The sequence below is a fragment of the Macaca fascicularis genome, chromosome 3 (genome assembly GCF_037993035.2).
Source record: "Macaca fascicularis isolate 582-1 chromosome 3, T2T-MFA8v1.1".
NCBI classification, from domain to species: domain Eukaryota; kingdom Metazoa; phylum Chordata; class Mammalia; order Primates; family Cercopithecidae; genus Macaca; species Macaca fascicularis.
This window is the reverse complement of record NC_088377.1, coordinates 94,853,409-94,868,159: the sequence shown is the minus strand read 5'-3', so window position 1 is coordinate 94,868,159 and position 14,751 is coordinate 94,853,409. Positions and strand designations below refer to the sequence as shown.

General features: G+C 45.1%; 1 long non-coding RNA gene across 1 annotated transcript in view; it reads left to right on the top strand.

Moving 5' to 3' along the window:
• Positions 1–13,845, top strand: part of LOC107129163 (uncharacterized) — a 69,543-nt gene extending 55,698 nt beyond the window's left edge. The window contains exon 3 of the long non-coding RNA XR_001489346.4: positions 10,416–13,845. This is a non-coding gene — a long non-coding RNA (uncharacterized lncRNA). The remainder of the gene's footprint in view (positions 1–10,415) is intronic.
• The last annotated feature ends 906 nt before the right edge of the window (positions 13,846–14,751 follow it).

Here is a 14,751-nt window from a genome sequence, read left to right as displayed (position 1 = left end):
AGGCGGAATGAGAGACTGATGACTCAAGATAAGATAGGCAATCAGCTCCGACTCGCCACTGCAGACTTCTGGTCTACTTGTAAAATGAGTCTTGTCATTTATTTGACAGTCCCCAGGATCTCACAGAGTGGGAGGGACAAATAAAGCCAAACCCCAGCAGAGTGTTCCCAGTAGCCTCAAGTGTGGAGTTTGCTGTTGTTGGGGCCCCAGGACTTGGTCGAGCCTCTCAATATCCTGGCTGTCTCCAGGCTCTCTCCATTCAATCCAGCCAGTGTTTGTTGAATATGCCTTCTGGAAGGGATGGCATCAGGGCAGATTTCCTCTTTAGTGGCCAGCAAAGTATTTCTGTTTCAAATAAATTCAAACTGGTTCCAGAAATTTACATCAGAGCAGAAATGTGCAATTTGTACCCCTCTGACCACCTGCTGCCCTTTTGTCTTCTGTTCACTAAGTGGTCAGGATCACAGGCTTTGCCAAGAAAGATCTGGGTTCAGGTCACTCACACACTGTGTCACCCCAGTCTTCCCCTCATTCTGCTAACAGTTTCACAGGATTCTGATTGTGACGGATCAATCAGATGGTGCATGTAAAACATCCAGGACTGTGTGTGCCTCATTAAACTCATCCTAAGGAAAAGATCTGGCAAGGCAGAAGACCCTAGAGTCATTTTTATCTGCTTTACTTAATGTGTTCTCATGCCTCAGGTAGCCATAGAATCCTTTGATGCCATAGTCATGAGGAGAGGAAGGCCCAGTCCAGTTATGGTGCCTGGCAGCCATGCCGGTGTAGGGCCAAGGCCTCTGCTCGGCCTGGCAGCTGGCTTCTCAGTTGATGTCTTCCCCGCCCACTTCATGCCTTGGGTTTGTCTTCTGTCAGTATCCTCAGCACCCAGAACAGAGTCAGGCACAAACCTGCATCTCAATTAACATCTGCTGAATGAGTGATTGATCGAAAGAATGAATGGCAGAAAACAGAGAACCAGTGGAGGGAAAAAAATTATAACCCCACAGTCAACTGTAACTGCTGCTTACTCTTCAGGATCTCCATCCACAACACCTTCTCTCCTTTTTGTAGCTTTCCTGGCTCCCCAACCAGGCCTCCCTCCATACTCACACTTTGCCCATCACATCCCTTTTTTATCCCCTACTCCATCTCCCACCCTTCCATGATAGCATGGATTTTTCTTTATCTCTTTTCTCTTAGAAAGCCTACAAAGAGAAGGGAAGGGGAATGGAGCCCACTGGTCGTGGGTAACTACACTGGGTAAATGTGGTGCCCTCACATCGCCAAGCCTGGGTCACAGCAATGGAAGACCCTCCTTAATGCCAAAGGAACAGAGGAGCTGAGTGGCATAGGAGGGCGCACGTCTGATGTGAGCCTGGAGGTGAAGGGTTGAGCCTACTCACAAGAGCATTTAGGAAAGTTAAAATTAAAAAAAAAGTCATACAGAAAAAGGATATTATTGTAGAGTCCACTGTGACTACCCAATGAGGAAGGGGGCGTGAATGGCATTTCTGTAACATAAACCAGGGCTTCTCAAACTGCAATGTGCACAGGAATCACCTGGGGTTCTTGTTTCAATTTGCATTCTGTTTTAGTGGATCTGGGAAAGGGCCTAAGATGTTGCATTTTCTAATAAGTTCCCAGGGGATGCTGATGCTTGTGGTTGGGAAACCCACTTTGGGTAGCAAAGGTTTAGTGGAGAAAGCACCATAAAAGCTTCTGCTCATCTTCTATCTCATCTTTTAAAAGATGTGAACGGGTCATCCTGACAATAATGGAAGGACTCTGAACATCCCAGGGTCCAAAGGGGTCCTCTGGTCCCACATGCCCTCCTCTCACCTTCCACCCTCTGTCTGGACTCTCCCAGGCACAGGGCAGCCTCCTCCAGGAAGCCCAAACTGAAGGGGGTTGGAAATCCAAAGACCTCAATTTCAAACCTCACTTGCTCCCCAGAGCTGCATCAGCTCCCACAGCATAAATGGGGGCAGCTTCCCTCCAAAGAACGCTTAAGCCACATCAAATTAAATTTCACTGGCTATTATGCCTTCTAAACAAGGGATGCAAGAGTGTGCCTGCAGGTGTTTCTGCCTCTTTCTTCCCACCCCACCCCCCAGCACATAAACACTAGACATTGAGCACCTGAGAAAACTGTGGGTTCTTTATTTATTCCCAAGGCTTTTGACATAGATGTTTGGTAAATGTTTGTTGAATTAGTTAACAAAAAGTTTGACTTTTTTTGGCACCTTTGACAAATTGAATTAGATTCTTTTAAGGCAGCCAAATTTCTTTTGTATGACAGCACAGGTTTTGAGAGCTTGAATGGAGTTACTTAAGGTAACTGGCAGGGAGGCAGGAAGAAGAAAAGAACCAAAACTGGTTCGCGTAGCAAACTGTAATACTAATTGCTCATAGTATGAGGAGAAGAGAATTGGCTTATCCCATATGATACACACACACACACACACACACACACACACACACAATGGTAGGTATCTTAGATCTTGCCTAGACCTGAGATGACAAACACCTAGCATGAAGAAAGACCCATCTCTCTCCATTCCCATGCCCATGGCAGACATTACTAATCAATCACAGTACTTTCCCAGCTAAATATGGATATAATCTCAAAATCCTCACTTTTGAATCCAACATTGGTTATTTCTTCACCTGCCCACTGCTGAACTCCTATATTTCTGAGCATAATTTGTCTGAGTATATTCTTGCCAGGTTATCACCTGCTTGTAGTTGTCTTGTAAAACTGCATACCTGTGTTTTCTTTGCTGCCCATAAATCATAGCTCAGCTAGAATTGCCTTATGTTAAGGGAAAAAGAGGCAGCACACACAAGTGTGAGATGAACAGTACACTCCATTTTACAGGGTATTATGAGAGCAGGAATTGCATCTTATTCATTCATTCATTTATTGACCAGATTTTTATATGAAACAGGCACTGGTTTGGCCTGTGTTTAATTCTATATCATAAGCCCCTAATATATGTGTTTGTGCTTATATGAATAATGGAGATGGATGGATGGGTGGGAAAATATTTGATTAGTCACCTCTTATGGGGTGATGCCTAATAGTCCTGAACCAGGACAGCCCTCCCCTTTAGCCTCTTTCTCTGCCACAAGCATGTCATTTTCTGTCCCTCTTTTTCCCCATATTTATACTGAGCACACTGTACATGCAGCTTTACCTGCATGGAGTTGTCCAGAGGAAAACACATTCATTTTGTCTGGAGGTTCTTCTAGGAGTATCTTAATCTGTTCCTTCTATCCTCCCACCCAATCAATCACAACGATTATTTCTGTCAATGGAACTCATCTTTACAGAGAGTGTTATTGTGGCCAGTAAGGTTCTGTCATCTATTTAAGTAAAATTCTGTCTTAAACCTTGTACATAAACTGTCTTGTTTAATCCCAAGCACAGGGAGGCCAAGCAGTTTTTCTAAGTCCATTTTACAGTTGAAGAAATAGAGGCTCAGAACACCATGTGATTTCCAGAGATCACACAATTAATAAGTTGCAGAGCCGAGATATAAGCCCAGTCCCCTTCACTCTCGAGTCTGTGCTCTTGCAAAGAGGACTGTCGTTGGTTGGAGTCTCAAAAATGAGTTATTGGTAAGGTTGTACCAAGAAGTCAGATGTTTCTGCAGTTTGTAATCATCTGCTTGCAGAAAGAGTCATTTTCTCCAAAGATATTGAGAAAGATGGTCACGTGGCTCTTCCTGATGATGTCAGGAATACAAGGTTCCTTGGCCCTCGCAGTCCTCATTGTCCAACTCTCCCTTGGATGTGGCTAAGCCTTCCAGAGGGGAAGGGCTAGGCCAGAGTTGACAGGGTGCCCTGTCTCTTCCATAAAGAGGCAAAGGATTCCTTCCTTTCAGGCTTCACCCAATTAAGGATTTCTGAAGAGAGAGCAGGAGCAGCATTCGGGTGACATCCTTCTCCTGGCCTGCCTGCCCCATCCCTGCCTCCAGCGCCAGAGGCAGCAGCTGCAGTGCTCCAGTCCAGCTGCCCCTGTGGACAAGTCTGGGAATGACCCAGGCACTGCATGTTAGCTCCTGGGCCTGGTACGGTCCCCATTGCCTTGTCCAGGCCACGGCCACCCGGGGTCCCCTGCTGAATTTGCTGTGTCTAGGAAAGCCCCACTTTGTGTAATGGTTTAATTATCATGTCAATGTGGATTCATTAGCATGGCAGCTGTCATTGCAAATGGGGGAGCCAGGGGGCTCCTAGAGCCCCTGGGGTCAGGCTAATTGACGTAGTGAGCAGAATACTGTATTTACTCAACAATGGTTTGGGTTTCTTTTCTGACCTGGGAAAGGGAGTGCTTGCTGGAATCAATAGCAGCTGAGTTTTCATTAGCAGCCCTGGGACAACATCCCTGGGCTTAACCCCTCCAGACCCACCCAGTCTTGGGCATCCCATTAGAAGGAGAGGCTATAACTTCTACCTCGCCAGGGACAGATATGATGTGGGGGGCCCAAGTAGGGGAAAATACATTCTTCACTCAATAGGAAGTGTACGACTAGGTTACAGTTCTCCTAATTTCCACAAGGGCCAGATTCTTTGAGTCACTCTTTCCACTGTGACCCTCCCAGCTAGTTCAAGGTATAGAACAACTTGGTGTTAATAAATATTTGTTGAGTGAGTAATAACTCACTTTTTTTATTGAACACTGTGCTAGACACTGCTCCATATCACAACTGTATCAACTCATTTAATTCTCACAACCTTCTGAGAGGTATTGTTCTGGTTATCTACTGTGTACAACTAACCACTCTTACTGTCCGAAAACAACAACTTATTGTTATTTTGTCTCATTATTCCATGGGCTAGGAATTTGGATGAGGCTTATCTCTGCTCCATTATGTCTGAGGCCTCAGGATGACTTGAAGGACTGGAGGTTGGTATAGCTGGAGGCTGCCTGGGCCTCTCTCTCTCTCTCCCTAAACACACAGCTTCTTCAAATGGCTATCTTGGACTTCCTCATGCATGCTGGCCTCAGGGTAGTTGTATCTCTTCTGTGACAATTCAGGACTCCATGAGACCAAGGTGAAGCTGACAATTCTTTTAAAAATTAGGCCTGGAATCAGCACAATCACCAGCCAGCTCAGATTTAAGGAGAGTGGGAAAAGATGACACCTCTTGAATGGAGAGATATCAAAGAATTTGAGGCCATTTCTAATTCTCCATAAATACTATCAGCATTTCCAAATAGAGATGAGGAAACCAAGGCTCAGGGAGAGAGTAACTAACTTGTCCAAGGTCACCCAGCTAAGTGGTAACAGGATTTGGTTCCCAGCAGTCTGTCTCTTGAGCCCTTAATTGCCACAGACTCCTCTCCTTAGGCTTTGGCTCCTATAAAGTGAAGGGGTTAGGCCATATTCTCTCAAAAGTCCCTTTTAAGTGCCCAGAGATTCCTCAGAAAAGTCAAATCTAGAGGAAGGCAGTTTGTAAGAACCGCAGTCAATGGTAAGGGGGCTTCAGAACCTTTGGAATAAATTCAGGGGCAGTGAACGCACTGCCAGGGGCTGCTCCCCAGCCTCTGTCAGGTCTTTAGTTACAACCTTGAAACTTCTCCAGAGTGGGACTCTACCCATGGACTTTTGCAGCATCTGATTAAGAGAAGGAACCAGCACTAAAGGGAACCTTTCTGCAAAGGAGAAGCTGTCTTGACAGCTTTAGGCTGCCAAAAATCCCAAGTGGATCAGGCCCCTGGAGAATGAGGTTGTGGGGGCTGGTAGTTGTATGGATGGGACTAGGACAAGAATTGAAACAGAGTCTGACTCACACAGCACAAAGTACCTATGTGACCTCAGGCAAGCCATTTAACCTCCCTGAGGCCTAATTTCTTCACCCGCAAATAAAAGAATTTGACTAAATATGGGAGGAAAACTGGGCTTCATCATTGGTGCCAACTTTAACTGATTGCAAGTGGCTTCCCAGAGGCCTGTGCACAGGGTCTTCAGACTGTGCTGAAACTGTGCAATGTGATAGGAAGCTCCCCGGAGGTGGAGTTAGGGAGAGGCACCTGGGTTCAAATCCCAAATCCTCTACTCGGTAATTTTGTGATCTTTGAAACTCCACTTATAACCTTTTCATCTGCAATGTAAAAATCATAAGGCTTTTCTTCATAGAATTGATGGGTGATAAATGAGATGACATGGACAAGCCTGTCAACCCAGAGCCAGGCACTCAGTAAAGATCAACAATGTTCATTAAATCTGAAACCTACATTCCACTGGGATACACAATACCAGGCAGAAAGGCCTTTAGGTATGTAACTAATTCCTGCTGAAGGTAGCAGAGTCCATGTTTTAATAGTCTGTGCCATTTTAGAGAAACTTTAAGGTTGTAGTGAATGCTGTTGGCATGATAGAATATGGAAAACATAAAATAAATACACTTTTCTCATCTGAAAAGGTGAGAATAATACCTGCCCACAAGAAGATGCATAAAAGTGGACATTCAATGAGGTAAAATTTGTAAAACACGTAGCATATAGTGAGGACTTGGTCATTAAGGGACTTTGTGGCGGGCAGCTGCAGTCACATCACCCTTCCCTTACCTTACATGGAGGAATATAAGCTGGAGAAAAAAAATCCACGAATAGAATCAACATAGGAAAAACCTTAAGTCCGTCTTTTACTCTTCAGCAGAAATTGCATCTATGAGTAAGTTCTATGAATGTAAATGTGAGGCGTTCTGACCGTAAATCTGGCGGTGTCAGGCAAGGAATACCAGAGTCTGACGATGTTGTGGCCTCATATTTGGATGGTGACCTCTCAAATTTAGACCATCAAATATGCAAATGGATGGACATTCTTCATTGCACCACTATGACACTGATTATAATCCAGTATTACATAGTGAGTGCTTACAATGTGCCAGGCACTGTGCAGTGCATGCACTCTGGATGTACATTGATTTCTTTAATCCTCACAGTGAACTGATGGGGCAAGTCCTACTAGGATCACCATTTTCCAGGAGGGCACAGACAGATTTGGAACTGTCCAACATCACACAACTAGTAGGCGGTGGAATTGAGCTTGTCTGGCCCCACAGCCTGTGTTCCCAACTGAGTGACAGACTCTGTCAGTTTGACTTTTTTAGGGAAACAACATGGCATAGGAAACCTACCACTCTCAAAATCCAGGAAGGCCTAGGGAGTGATGGAACCAGGCAGTCCTAGGTTCCAATCCCAGCCCCAGCCCTTCCTATCCTTATGACACTAAGCAAGAGACTGACTAACCTTTGTGAGAGTCACTCTCCTCGTCAGTAAGGTGGGGATCCCTACTGGAGTAATGCCTGTCTTGTTCCTTTGCCGTGAACGCTGAGTTAGACGATGTGCATAATAGGCTTAGAACTGTGCCTTGCACATAGTAGGTGGTTAATTATTGCTCATTTCCTCCTCTTTAAAACAGGATTTCATGGAATTTTCAGCCTTACTGAGATACTTATGATAGGTCTGGGAACTAAAGAAACCTCAGAAATCCAAATAAGTAGAGACATGTCTTCCACATGAACCTCTGTTAAATATTTTGTTATATGGATATACTTTAGTTATATAGATATAAATACTTTCTTATTTGCATATATGTTAGACGCAGTTTTTTGGTACATTTTTCAAAAATAAAAATACAATTTTTGATCACAAAAAGCCCCTCTCTGCTTGGGGTTTAGTGTTGATATGAAAAATAAAGCTATGATGATTCAAGAATTTAAAAGTTAAGATTTATACAAACAGACCAGTAATGCCCACAGATTAAAACCCAGTATTTCTTTTCCTTGTATTTTGTAGGTTCATCACCTACTCTCCCCTAACTGCTTTTTCTTTTCATTAGACAAAACTTCCTGCAAATTTTTTCTAACTTTGAGTGATTTGCTGACTCTTACTAGATACACTGTCCCTTTCCCTCCACCTCTGACACCCATTTTGCATGGTAACCAATGCAGTCTCCCCCACACCACCCCCCCTACCTTCCACTGGGAATGATCTCTTTATCAATAATCCGACCCTGGAAGCCCAATGGGTGACTTTTTAGTGCCCCCGACACCAATGCAGATGGGGGTTTTGGATCCCCAGTGTAATCCCAGCCTGAAATGTTACCAGGAGCCCCACGGCTCTTCAATTACATCTCTTGGCCTGTCAAGACCACAGCATCTCAAATTCAGTTAGCTGGTCTTTGGGTATCAGCCAAGGCCCAGCCTCTGCTCCTAATGACAGCCAGCTGAGGGGACACTGAGAGGGGCTAAATTCAATTTGCAGCCCTTCTAATGAGATTAGGGGAGCAGGGTTTTTTATTTTCTCCAAAGTTTGCCATGGGCAGGATGAATGATGGCCCAGGGATGAGCTGTCAACGTCAACAAAGGCTCTGAGCTGGGAGAGGGGGATGGGAAGCAAGGATGGGCAAAAGAAGGAGAGATTTTCCAGACAGAGCCAAGGAGCCCTGAGTAAGTCGCCTAGTAGGTGACAATGTCTGGTTGGCAGAGTATCACTCTGAGGACAGGACGCAAAGTCAAGAACGAATCTGCAAGAAAGGCAAATGCCAATCATAAGTAATATCCCCAGTAGAATCTCTCTTTTTTTAAATGCTTCTGAATTCTTTTCCATCCCTTTTAACTGACTTTTGAAAAGTCATTAAACAAACTACATTTCTTAAAATAGGGCAACTCACAAGAATTTCTCTAATAAAAGAGCAAAGTTTCCACTGCTCTTTAGCCTGGAGCAGCTCAGTCCAGCACATCTCTTGGCCAAGCAGGCCTGTGGATCTCCCACCAGGGTAGCTCCCATGAGCTGGAGTCTGGACCAGCCAGGACCTCTGATACATGTACTGTGTTGCAGGTGATGGTGAGGAGCTGGAAAGTATTTCACTTGATGTGGAGTAACTTTAGGGTGAGGTGTGATGTGCAGACATTTTTCATGGGTGTTCTAGTTAGCACCCGCCTGTGTTTGGCACCAAAACTGGGAGTAAATACTGACTCCTCCCTGAGTAGCTTCAGCTCAGATGCAGAGATAGAGGAAATTGAGTAGAATATTCTTCCGTGTCAATGTGAGTGTGATAGAGGGAAATCTCCTTAGGGAATCAAGAGGGGAAGAGATCTCTGTGATTGGGAGACACCAAGAAAACTTTGGTTTTAGGAGGTGGCCTTGAACTGTATCTTGGACCAGGGTGGTATCTAGGAAGGCCAAAAGAAGAGACCCAGACATTGGCTTTGTAGCTGAAAGTCTCAGTGCTTCTACTTATAAGCCCAGCTCTACCTTGATCCAGGGTCATTCCTGGTGGAGACTACAATGGCCCTGGACCCCAGGCCTGAATCTTGTCCTCTGAGTACTGATTTGTTCACTGTGCCTTCTTCGAGCTCCTCAGAGATGGTCCATATGCACAGCAGAACTCCTGCCCAGCTTCTGGTCCCACATTTGCATCCTCCATTGGTGTGAAAATCCTGCACTAGAGCTTGGCTGTGGCCCTGACATCTTGAGTTGCCTAGATATCCAAGTTCTTCTCTAGATAGCAGGAGTTGGGGCTCACATACTTTGTCTGTTTTTCCCCCGGTCACTGCCTGAAGCCCTGTTCAGAGTGGACCAATAACCAGGGATCACGACATTGCTGCCCTTCCAGTACTTCCCTGTAATATGGGAATCCACCCAAACCAAGGCTTTTACTCAGCCTCAGAGCAGGTCAACTTAAGTTAAACCCCTTCTGGGCACCTAATAGGTACTCATTAAATATGTATTGGCTGAATTGGGTCCATGGAGGAGGAAATACTTGATTGGGGCTTGAGTGTGGGAGCTTTTAGACAAGTGACTAGGAGTGGGAAGGAATTATCCCTAAAGGGGAAAGCTCAGAGTCAGGGTCTTGTTGTTTATGTTCTGAGAACAACAGTTTCTCTCCTTTTGCTCTTGATGGCCAAGTTTAGACCCCCATTGCCCAAGAGTCTCCAGATCAGCTCATCAGGGACCTTGGTCCCCCAGGAGGCCTTTGATCACTCAGAAGGGCCTGGTGATAGACCCCGTAGTTTGCCTGCTCACGGGACGATACTGCTGATGTCCACAGATCAAGAGGTTTATTCTGCTGGCACCACAGTCTGACCTTGGCCATCAGTCAGATTAAGTATAGGCGCATGTCATGGCTGGAACTCTCAGAGTGTATTCTCCATACAAAACACAAAACCCCTTCAGGACCTGTGAAGGATCCTGTTGAATTGTTGGGCCTGGACTAAACTGGATTATCAATCCAATCCCCTACAGGTCCTTATAGGCCCGACACTGTAGAAAGAGACAGTGCCAGTCAGGACTGATTTGCTGCTGTGGCCACTTTTGTGTTGTGAATAATTCCTGTATCCTTTTTTCTTATTCCACCAACTTTGATTAAAATTCCTTGTGAAAAGATATTCTGTTCCAGGGAATTTTTGTGCCATGAAGAGATGGAGACACCAGAAATTCAAGCCAAAGGCCTGGGGCCTCATTGGCTCTTCTCCACTCTACCTCGAAGGGCATCTGTTTAGGTCCCAAAAAAAAAGGCCTGTCCCTGGAACGTGCTGTCTCAGGGCACTTTATATGAATGCATAAGGCAGCATTCATTGTGGAAAACCACACAGGATCATTCAGTCTCACCAGTTGATTCTACCTTAATAAATCCCAGCCCATGTCCCTTGTTCACACCTCAAGCAAATTCTGGAGTGGAGACATGATCTGGAGGAAGCCAAAAATGATAAGAATGGCAAGGATACAAAATGACCAGTGATCACTGCATGATGCTTATTAATGGAAGACCAATTCCTCAGGAATCAGTTATAAAGCACATTTTTATCACAAGGGATTTTCATGTCTATTTTCTTACATGAGTTTACACAAGTATGTGAAGAAGGTGACTGTCTTAGCTTTGCTGTAACATAGAACTGTGCTGTAATAAAATACCAGAAACTGGCAGCTTATAAACAGCAGACATTTATTTTTCAGTTCTGGAGGTTGGGAAGTTCAAGATCAGGGCACTAGCAGATTTGGTGTCTGGTGAAGACCCACTTCTGGTTCAAATAAGGCATCTTCTTGCTGTGACTTCACATGGCAGAAGAGACAAGGCAGCTTTTGGGGACCTCTTTTTATAAAGCCACTAGTCCCATTTACGAGGGCTCCACCCTCATGACCTAATCACCTCCCAAAGGCCCCACCTCCTAATATCATCACATTGGTGATTAGGCTTCAACATATGAATTTCAGGGGCATACAACATTCAAATCACAACAGTATTCTAATTCGCATGTTAAACATGAGGAAGCAGAGGTACTGCAAACTTGAATGAGTCACCCAAGTTCAGGCATGGGTGAGCCTAGGATGCAAGGCCAAGTCTGTCTGACACCAGAAACACGGCTTTATGCGCTCTGCTACATTTCATCTTAGTACATTACCTATGTGCATAGGATGGACTGAATCCCTCTTCCTTCTCCTCTGACTTCACCCCTATGCAGAGCTCCAGACCCTTCTACCCATCTAAAATGGTAGAACTCATGGCCCATCAGGAAAGGATCCTCAGGGAATGTCTCCTTGTGGGTCAGCTTCAAAGTGTCAGGGAAGGAACCTCACTCCCATTTAGGAGCCCCCTAAAAATGTGGAATGTGGTGCAACAAACCCCAGGCTGGTGATACCATTTGGTTGTATCTCCACCCGAATCTCATCTTAAATTGTAGCTCCCATGATTCCCACATGTTGTGGGAGAGACCTTGTGGGAGATAATTCAATCATGGGGGTGACTTCCCCCATATTTGTCTCATGGTGATGAATAAGTCTCATGATATCTGATGGTTTTATAAGGGGAAACCCCTTTCACTTGGTTCTCATTCTCTCTTTGCTTGCTGCCATGTAAGAAGTGCCTTTTGCCTTCTGCCATTATTGTGAGATCTCCCCAACCACGTGGAACTGTGAGTCCGTTAAACCTCTCTCCTTTATAAATTACCCAGTCTCGGTATATCTTTATCAGCCACATGAAAACGGACTAATATAGTTAGTCTCCACAGCCCCCCTGTTTCCAGCTCCCCCTGTGATCTTGGGCAAGGGACTTTCTCTTTCTACTCCCGATTCCCTGTTGGCTCCTTGCCAGTTCCAATGCTCCCAGATTCTAATTCTCCAGCTGTCCAAATCTTGTGAATGGACACTCAAATACATTTCTTGTTACCTACAAATTACAGTTTGCTTTCATTCTCCTCTTCTGTCCCAGTCTTTCCTATTTGTTGCACAGAGTTCAGCAATGCACAGAGTTTCGCCAGTGCACTGGGGCTGCTAAAAACACCCCGAGGGCCCGCCCCTCCCAGGGCGATGCCAGACCAGAGGATGGAGCCCTGGGTCTCTTCACTTTGCGCCACATTATCACAGAAAGGTGGATTAGAAGTTATCTCCGCTCTGCTTTCTCTCAGAGCTCCTTGGCAACGCAGCCACCTCGATATAAATATACACCAGAAACGTGCGCAACCTCATACTCCACGGCGAGGCCTCCAGAGGCCCCGGGGCAGATACCGCCAGGGAGCAAGGACATCAGGAGATCCCCAGGACACAAAGGAGTGCCAGCCTCAACGCTTCAAGGTCGAATGTGGCACCCATCAAATAAAACGCCTGTGATCCTGATAATTCTCTGGCACCCCATTCCAAAAGCTGGAGGTCTTTAATCTCTCTGAATAACCAAATATTTCACAGTTGATGCTTCTTTTGCATTCTTTATAATTAAACAAGGCGCCAAATTTTTAATACCTTTCCTGTGTTTGTCTTTCTCTCCCTGGTGTTGCTAATGTAACACATTCAGGTCGAATCTCTGTTGTTTTTGGTCATTGACTATTTCAAAACCTAAAAGGAAAGAGTGAGATCTTTCAAAGAGTGGAGATTAAAATCAAACACAATGAAGGAGCTACTTCTGAATGTAATAATGTGGAACACTTTGAAGTCGAATTAACTAAAGGAAACATAAACCAATCCATTCCTGGCTCCATGTTAACTCCGGCTGTATAAAAGACCTTGAGATATTCAGGAGACCAGTGTAAATCAGTTCTTTTGGTTAGCACAAGCTCAGGGGCCTGCCACTTTCCTCTCGTTGGTGCTGCCTTTGGTAGGGCCATAGATAGAACCAGCTACAAACTTGATTCAGGCATAAGCAGGAAACACACACATCAGCATAAATGAGGCTCCAAAAAAGGCCCTCTTGCTTGGAGACACAGGAACCAGACTCTCCAAATGTCTCTCAGTTATACAGCAATCCTCTTCAGACTTAGGAGGTTTTGTCAGACATTTTCAAAACTACAGGGAACCTGGAAAGAAAATACAATAAAGAGATCAGAGACCTAAAGTGCCAGACCAAAGAGAAGAACCAGAAAAAGCAAGACGTGTTCATTGTAAATATTTTGAAACTGTATTCTTATCTCAGTTCAGTGCTGTGTACTGTCTTTTCTCTGATAATTGTAAATATTTAATGTGTTATAGCTCCATCTCCTTACTGATACGGGAAACATGAATAAATCCACATGGACAGGACGTGTGTTTTCCACTTGCAGACTGCCTGAGAGAGTGAGCATCAGGAGGAGCTGCTGTGGACAGCTGCACAGGCTGTGGCCTGTACAAGAGTGCCTGGCGGAGGGGCCTGGAAAAGATGCCCCATCCACCTGGCTCAGAGAGGGACAGAAGAAGGAGTCACTGTTCATTCTGAGCAAAAAGCCCTTTTGCATATTTAGTTAGAGCTAGCAGCTATGTGTGTGTGCTTTTTAGCGATTTACATTTTACTAGTGTGAGGGGAACTGAGCAGAGCTCATGGAAAAAGTGTTCCTGTTTATTGAAATAAAAATTCCAGAATTTTTTTCAGTCTCAGTATGATTTTCTCTAAAACTAAAGTACAAAAATGTTTATGCAGTTTCCCCTTTTCAATTGCCTCAGCAGCCGAGGTCCTCTCTTGGAACCTGATTTTCCTTGCAAACTGACCAAGGGAAGCTTCCAGAAGCAACTATCCACTACAAGAGGAAGGAAGGTGTGGCCATGAGGGAAGATGGTGGCTCCAGAGGCCCTGGCTCTGCAGAGACCTCAGTGCTGCCTCCTAGCCTGCCTGACACTTGACTTGGTTTGCACCAGCAGGTGCCCAGGCCTCTGCGGAGTCTTCACTTCTCCAGCCTTCCCATGCCACCATTCTTGATCAGGTTTCATCTCACCTCTGTGGTCTCCTACCTCCTGCAGATGCTTCAGCTCCACCACTGCAGCCAGTGCTGCCTGCTTCCTCCGGTGACAGCAGCAAAGCAGGCAGCAGTGGCCTTGGAGGCTCTGGGTGGACCCATTGTCATGCATTGTCTTCCACTCTGGCACCTTTCCTTTACCTGGAAAATATCCCTGAGCTCAAACATTCAACTCACATCTTGGAGCCATGACAAATAAAGGAAGACGGCTTTGGTAACTCAGTAAAGCTTGGGGCTGCAGTCTTGATGAGGAGGGCAAGTTCCGAGTCCAGATGGCTTGAATTCCAACGCAGCTCTGCAGCTTACACACAGCGGGCCCCTGAGCATGGGATCTGCTGGCCTCAGTTTCCTCATTTTTAAAGAGAGGGTAGTAACAATAGTTCAAGCCTCATAGGGTTGTCCTGAGAATTAAGGATTAACAGTTGTGAAGTTGCTTAGAGTAGTACTTAAAAGACTAAGTGGTCGATTAGCTTAGCTATTATTCAGTTAACTATTCTAATGATTATTATTTCCAAATGGCTTGACAGTCAATGGGTGGTA